Genomic DNA, 7,945 nt, shown 5'->3' with positions numbered 1-7,945 from the left:
TTGGTGTTGGGGGGGGGGGGGGGGGTTTGAAAGGCCAAAAAATCAAGGAAAAATGTTGATGAAAAATTCTATGCTTACTACCCTAAGTATATTTATACAAACACACAACAGTACATATGTGAAGCAATACACCTCTCTGGAGTGAACAAAACTCTCTCTACCAGCATGGCTCTATGGGAGAAAATAAGCTATCCTAGTATAAGGCACTGAACCTTTATACAAATATAACTGCATCCACACTAGGAGCTGTACCAATCTAACTATTTCTGTAGAAAATCAACTCTTAATGAAACAGTTCAACTGATACAAAATGTATATGTACTCATATGATAAGATCCATGGATTTTCAGTAAGAAAGAAACAACAAAACATGAACTATTACCAGAATTCTTCTACTCCCTCAGTGAAGTGTGTCCCAGGACAGCCACCAGGAGACAGGTGACTTGAAAAAGGGACAGCCCACCACTACACAAAAAGCCCTGAAACCAGGGCAAACTTACCTCTTGCAGGAGGAGAGGAGGTGGACGCACGGTTTGTGCGCCACACCTATTTCTGGCTCAAGCCGGCAGGTGACATCATCCATGGACGCCACCCAGCTGGGATAAAAGCCGGCACCGAGGGAGACATCGGGGAGGCACCGCAGGAGGCACACGGTGAGGGTGCTTCCCATGTTAGGCATATACTACACCAGTGTGCAGGGCGGGACATGGAACCAGAGCACCAGGAGGGGTCCCCACAAGGGGAGAGGACCTTGGACAACATCAAGGGACAACAAAGACTATAAAGCAACGTGTCCGTGAGTGGAAAGGCGACGGACAAGGACCGTACCCTGAACTGCTGTTGAAATCTTTTTTCTTTTTTTGTTTGTCATTTCTTTCTCCCGTCCCTTTCTGATGGGGATCAGCCCCAAAAGGCCCTGAGGTAACAGCAAGGGCAGAGGCAGCACTCCAAAGGTAGGAGTGGCTGAAGGACCATGGCCAACAGCCAGGCTTAGCCAAAGGTCCATTGGGAGGCCGGGAGCAAGTCAAGATGCCCCAGGAATGCAGAGGCTGACACGAACCATTGTCTCTCTCCCCACGAGAGAGACGGGAAGAGACAACATTGGAGGGTGAGCTTTGTGAACACCAAGGGGCCATCATAGAGGCTGGCGCATGGATGAGGTGTAGGGGAGGCAGAGCCCCATGGATACCCGCCAAAGGCTGTGCCCAATCTGAGGGAGCCCATTGAAGGGGAGCCCACCACTGAAGATATCATCAAAGTCATAGCAAGTGAGTCTCTGGGCTTTCTCCAGGGTGATCGTAGGCTCATTCAGAGGTCACTGGAACCCGCGCAGCAGCCAACACCCGGTGCACGCGCCAAGGCAGCACGCAAGCGTATTCTCGAGACAAGGAGGGCACAAAGTGTTTGCAAAAATAACCAAAAGAAAAAAAGGGAACAGGTAAAAGTGACCCAAACCTAAAAACTTAAACATTTTCCCTTTATATATTATCTGCATCTCACCGATTAAGATTTTAACTTTCATGGGACAGAAGCCTGGCTAGTAAAACACTCTCTTTTGACATGATAATACAGAAATAAATGTTAAAAATTAAAAACGATAAATATATAACCATTGTTCCCTCTCCAGCTCTCAAGTGGGAAGTTAAATTCATTTTCCTCTTAGATTTGTTCTACATGGGTAAGAAGCTGGCTGTGGGGTAGGACCCAGAGAGTTCTAATGAACGGATCTGTGACGTCCTGGTGAGAAGTGGCCAGTGGTGTCCCTCAGGGGTCGGTGCTTGGTTCAGTACTTTTCAACATCTTTATCAATGATTTGGATGTGGGGGTGAAGAGCTCACTGGCCAAGTTCATGGATAACACCAAGTTATGGGGAAGCGTGGTCACACTTGAAGATAGGCTGCAGATACTGGGGGGCCTAGACAGGCTAGCAAGTTGGGTGGATCAGAATCAGATGAAGTTCAACATCAAGAAATGTAAAGTATTGCGTCTGGGGACAAACAATCCCCTACACACCTACAGGCTTGGTGGTGCCAAACTGACCAGCACCACAAATGAAAAAGGAACCTAGGGGTAATAATAGACCACAGTATTAATAAGAGCTGTCAGCATGACACTTTAGTCAGCAGAGCAAATAATACTCTGGCATGCATCAATTCTTCCGCTTTACTCAGCATTGGTGAGACCACAGCTGGAGTACCGTGTCCAGTTCTGGGCACTGCACTTTAACAAGGATGTAAAAAAGCTTGTGAGAGTCGAGAGAAGAGCCACCTGTATGATCAGAGACTTGCACGGCAAGCTATACAAGGCTGAGGGACCTGTGACTCTTTAGCCTAAAAAAGACACGGCTGAGAGGGGACTTGGTAGCAGCATAGCGCTACATCAGGGGAGTACATCAAGGGCTTGGCAAACAACTGTTCACCAGAGCACCCTTTGGAAAACCGGAGTAATGGCCACAAACTCCTGGAACACCATTTCAGACTCAACATTAGGAAAAACTTCTTCACAGTTAGGGTGTCCAGACTGTAGAATAAGCTCCCTCCAAAGGTGGTGCAATTGCCTACCCTGGCAATCTTCAAGAGGAGACTGGATAGTCACCTTGCTGGGGTGACCTAACCCCCAGTTGTCCTTCCTGCCTAGTGCAGGGGCCTGGACCTGATGGTCTTCTGAGCTCCCTTCCAGCCTTACAATCTATGAATCTATGTCTATATTACTCTTCAACATTTGCTGGAATAGAATCCCATCAGTATCCTAATAGAATGTCATTTTTTTATGATGGCTCATATAGATAGCTACATTCCTATGCTACTAATAGTCCAATGTGAGAATCTCTCCTGAATGGGCCATCACTTCTTTTCCCCAGGTTACCTACTAAGTTAGAACATAGGTATTGTGAAGGAAGAATATGATTGTCTAGCACAAATTTGGAATGCATGGCTGTTTTGGCAAAACAATCTGTAATGGTGGCAGTATTGGGCCGATATCTATTCATTTGATACCTTCCCTCATGAAATACAACTGACTTTAATGCTCATAGGGCCAAATGGTCCAAAGTGATCACTTAAATTACCCTGTAGAATTAATACACATGAAGAACATGGTTTTGGCTTTTAGCCACTGTACAAAACGTGCCTGAATCAACTCACAGAGAGTTTCAGGAGGAACTGTACCTTCCACAGTCCCAAAGTATACAAGCAAATACAAATGCCTAGCATCTCACAGAATAATGCAGTAGGTGGCATATCTCCCGACAGACAACAAGGAGGTAGGATTTCATTTGGAACCTGACACTGCTTTCTTGTGCTGACAAAAATGCTAGGAGATTCAGGTGATAAGAGTTGATGCACCTCATCTGTACCTTGCACACCAATTTAGGAGCTAGTTACAATCTAGACCACAATGGGAAATGTCATGCAAACCTATCTGGCAGCAAAACACAACAGGTTATCTATACAAACCCTAGGACAGCCATTAAGGCAGACATTTTTTTTTTAATGGCCCAGAAAGAGAAAAGATTTGCTGAGCCCTTGATGTACTCCCCTGATGTAGCACTAAGCTGCTACGAAGTCCTTTCTCAGCCTTCCCTTTTTTTAGGCTTCTCCATGTCCTCATGGAGAAAATGGGGAATTGTAGCCCAGACAATCTCATGGTCCAATGGCTGGGGAACTGGCTCCATGGATGGACACAGAGAGTGATAGCTGATGGAACCAAATCAACTTGGCACACTGTAACCAGTGGTGTCCCCCAGAGCTCCGTTCTCAGACCTGTACATTTCAATGTGTCTGGACTTGGGTGTTATAAACAGTGTTATAAATGATCTGGACTTGGGTGTTATAAGCGGACTGGCTAAGTTTGCTGATGACACCAAAGTATGGGGAAGTGCAACCACCCTAGAGGATAGACTGCCAATCCAGGCCGACCTTAACAGGTTTACAAGGTGGGCAGATCAAAACCTGATGGCATTCAGCGCTGAGAAATGCAACGTGCTCCACCTTGGAAGAAAGAACCCACACCACACTTATAGGCTCAGCAGTCCTACACTAGCTAGCACCACATCTGAACAAGACTTGGGGGTCATGATTGACCACAAGATGAACATGAGCTACCAATGCGACGCTGCAGCCGGCAAAGCAAACAAAACTCTGCCCTGCATCTTTCGATGCATCTCAAACAAGACCCAAGAAGTCATCCTCCCGCTTTACTCAGCCTTGGTGAGATCGCAGGTGGAGTACCGTGTCCAGTTTTGGACTCTGCAATTCAGAAAGGATGTGGAAAACTCAAGAGTGTCCAGAGGAGAGCCACGCAAATGCTTACAGGATGAGAAAGCAGGCCTTATGAGGACAGGCTAAGAGACATGGGACTCTTCAGCCTGGAAAAGTGAAAACTCAGGGGTGACTTGGTGGCAGCCTATACGTATATAAGGGGTGTGCATCATGAACTGGGAGAACATCTGTTCACCAGGGCACCCCATAGGAAGACTAGGTCCAATGGTCACAAACTCTCGGAAGACCGTTTTAGGCTGGACATAAGGAAAAACGTCTTTACTGTCCAAGCCCCCAAGGCCTGGAACAGACTCTCTCCCAGAGGTGGTGCAAGCACCTCCTCTGGATTCCTTTAAGAAACTCCTGGATGCCTATCTGACTGGGATCATTTGACCCCTGCTGACTGCCTGCCCTTTGGGCAGGGGGCTGAACCCGATGATCTTGCAAGGTCCCTTCCAGCCTTAACATCAATGAAATCTAATAAATCTCTAAAAGCGTACCAGTGTTTTTAGAAAGTGGCATCAAACGTAAGCTACATGTTGTCTTCATCTTCAAGACCCTTCACAATCTTACTTTTCTTATGCAGTATCCAGGGATTGACTTTTGCCACTAATCAAACCACAATGTTACTTTCTCTGTCCCACCTAATTTTTAAACAAGTGCCTTCAGACTTTCTCCTGCATTGCCTCTTACACACAAAAGGAGCTCCTCACAAAAAACTGGAAATATAAGCCATTATCCTCTTCCAAATCTTTCCTTATATCTTTCACTTGCCCCAAAGCCCATAAAAATCTTAACATCTGTTATGCTGCTGATAGGCTGAAATCACTGCTTAGTATGATGAGCAATAATTTCTCATTGATTCCTTGTATTCACCATCTGTCAGTACTTCTCTCTTTCCTGTTGTCTTTTTCATAGATGGATAGCTCTTTGGGGTATGAACCTTTTCTTTTTTTTATTCCCCCTGATACTGCACACTGAGGGCCTGGTCCATACACAAAACTCCTCAGGATAAAGGAATAAAGGAAAAGCAGACAGGACTAAATGTGAGATGGATGTATCTTGTAATGTTACAAAATATATAAGAAAAATGTTTACAGGTAAACATATCGTTATTCATGGAAGTATTTTGTCATTTGAAGAAAACTTCCGATAAAATTTAACTTGAAGCACTGGCTACAAATATTTACGCATTTTTTTTTCCTTCTACATTTTATCTCTTTTAAACTTCAAAGGTCAGATTCTGGTTGATTTTACACTGGTGTTATTCTGAAGTAAACCCATTGAGTTTCTATGAGTTATTGAAGCTTTATAGCAGTGTAATAAAAATCATAATTTGACTCAGTGAAGTCTCAGTGATGTATTTTTGCTATATTAATTTTCCTAACTTGTTTGTTAGTTTATTAGGTGGTCAATTTAGTTTTTCTTAAAGCCTCACAATCTTACTATCCTGTCTTGAAAAAGCAAAGGTTTAGTTTGCTTGGTTTTAGGTTTGTTTGTATTTGGGGGGGGGGAGTTGGTAATGTCTTTTATTAGGTCAATTGTATAGTAAGGAGAAATGGTAGAAAAGCTTTAAAATATCTCCCTACTATACAGTTGGTCTAATAAAAGATAGTGCTCTCAAAAACCTTGCTTCTTTCTCATTTCCTGCATCATCATGGTTACAACACTCCACCCCAGCACTGCTTTTCACTGTCTTTCAAGACATTTCTTTATAGCACTGCCTCTTTTCTCTTCAGTTTTCATCTCTCAACACCCCCCACCTCCTATTCTCTCTGTTAAATATTGTCCTTTCCCTTTTTAATAATAATGTTGCTTTATTAAAATGTCATCCTTTTATTCTATTTTTCCTTTCTGTTGCCTTTGTTTAAGCCTCCTTTACCTGGTCTCTTCCTCTCCCCTTTCTCCATTAGTATCAATGTGCTTGCCCCTCTGTGCAAATCTTCTCCTAACTTCCCTTTCTCACCCTCTTACTTCAGTTCTTCATCCTTCTGCCTCTTTTTCTCCCTTTCAATTCTTGTATTGACCATCAGGATTCTAATCAAATTAAGATTCTTTTCCTCCTTTGAGTTAAGGTGACAGAAACTAAATGTTTTATAGACGTGATACCTTTACTTTTTTCTTCATGACACTGCCTGAAAACACCTAATATGCCTCAAGTTGAAAGTGATGCATAATATCTCTAAATGAAAGAGACAGTAGTAAATTCCTGCAACAAGCTTGAGATGAGGTGAGGAGAATCAATTCCCTTGCCCTCCACTTCGAAAGGTTCAGTCTGTAGCATGTAAGATATGAATTACAAAGGATATACCAATCATCTCCCAGAACAAATCCAAACCACAGCTACCCAAACCCTACTAAGTAGGTAGAGACCCCAAGCTCTTGTAAAGATTTCACAATTTGCCTACATTTCTTGTCCCACAAAAGAGTCACCAGCTCCACCAGCACCTTCCTTTCACCCTGCTAGTGCTGTGTAGTAGTGGGGCTGAGCTGATACTTCGTCTGGCTGCTGGATAGGAAGAAAATGCACATTGTTGGAGTTTGCTTAGTCAAGCCCCAATCAGCTACTTGCTTTGCTTATACAGAGATGCCACCCCCAAGAAGTTAGGGGGCTCCAATTTTCAATTTAAAAACCCCTCCTGTTCTTCACTAGGGTGCTATCATCACTTAAGAGCCAGCCATCATCTGGTTAGAAGCTAGTGCTTGGGACCAGGAATGAAAACGCACAAGACCTATATGCACACTGCAGGGGAAACTGCCAATGGAGTGGGATTTTGTGTGAGGCAGCTGCCCCCATTCCTCACCGCTTCCTGGAGCTGTACCTGTGCAGAAACCGGTCAAATGCTGCCCTGCGGCCCCTACAGCTCTGGGGAGGCCAGCCTGGGCATAGTGTGGGCTCTGGGTCCTGGAGCTGGAAGGTGCAGCTGCTTGGCAGCAGATTGGCAGGACTGAGCTAGATCTGTCCTTTAGGGAGGGGAAGGCAGACACCAACTGTCCTGCATCCTCGGACAAGCAGGGGCTTCAGAACCACGCTCTGATCTCCCAGAAGACCCTGAAAACTTTTGTCCTGAATTTAAAAGCTGGGCTCTGCATTGGCCCCAGGCAACCCCCTGAGTGGGGCCAGCCACCGCACACACCACCACTGCACCTGCCAGGTCCCTGCTCATTTAAGGGATACCCTAAGCTGCCCTGGAGCAGGGGGGCTGACTGCTTTATGCCCCAGAGCAGCCCCAGGCTGCGCAGGGACAGGCCAGGAAGGTGCCAAGGCAGCAGGTCCCGCGTGCGCCGCCACCAAGCATCCCTCTGCTCCCCTCCCTGCCCTTCCAGGCGCGTCACGTGCCTGACGCTTCACTTCGCCCCGCCCCTGCCTTCCTCTGATTGGCTGCTGCAGGATGAGGAGGGGGTGGGAAAGGCGGTGGTGATGCGGAACGTGGGTGTGACGCAGCCAATCCGAGCGGGGCTGGGTTTCCCGTCCTCCGGGAGGCGTGATACAAGCGGCGCTGCCCGAGCCGGTGTTGTAGGCGGCGCCGCTGCTCTTGAACGTCAGTGAGGCGCCTCTTGAAGCTTCTCCTCAGGCGGTGGAAGCGCTTGGCCCTGCATAACTGCAAGGGTGTCTTCTTCATACGAAAGACTCTCGTGAGGTACGGGGGTCCCGCAGCGTTGGCGGCCCTCCCTGCCCTTCGGCA

The 7,945-nt window shown here is 46.2% G+C and overlaps 1 protein-coding gene across 1 annotated transcript in view; it reads left to right on the top strand.

Annotated features, from left to right (window-relative positions):
- The first annotated feature begins 7,733 nt into the window (after window positions 1-7,733).
- LOC102386025 (uncharacterized protein C9orf84) overlaps window positions 7,734-7,945 on the top strand; it is a 94,283-nt gene continuing 94,071 nt past the window's right edge. The window contains exon 1 of the mRNA XM_025208977.1: window positions 7,734-7,900. The gene's annotated coding sequence lies outside the window, so the exon portion shown is untranslated. The remainder of the gene's footprint in view (window positions 7,901-7,945) is intronic.

Source organism: Alligator sinensis, unplaced genomic scaffold (genome assembly GCF_000455745.1).
Source record: "Alligator sinensis unplaced genomic scaffold, ASM45574v1 scaffold371_1, whole genome shotgun sequence".
Lineage (NCBI taxonomy): Eukaryota > Metazoa > Chordata > Crocodylia > Alligatoridae > Alligator > Alligator sinensis.
The sequence above is the reverse complement of the archived record's forward strand: the minus strand, read 5'-3'. Positions and strand labels throughout refer to the sequence as shown.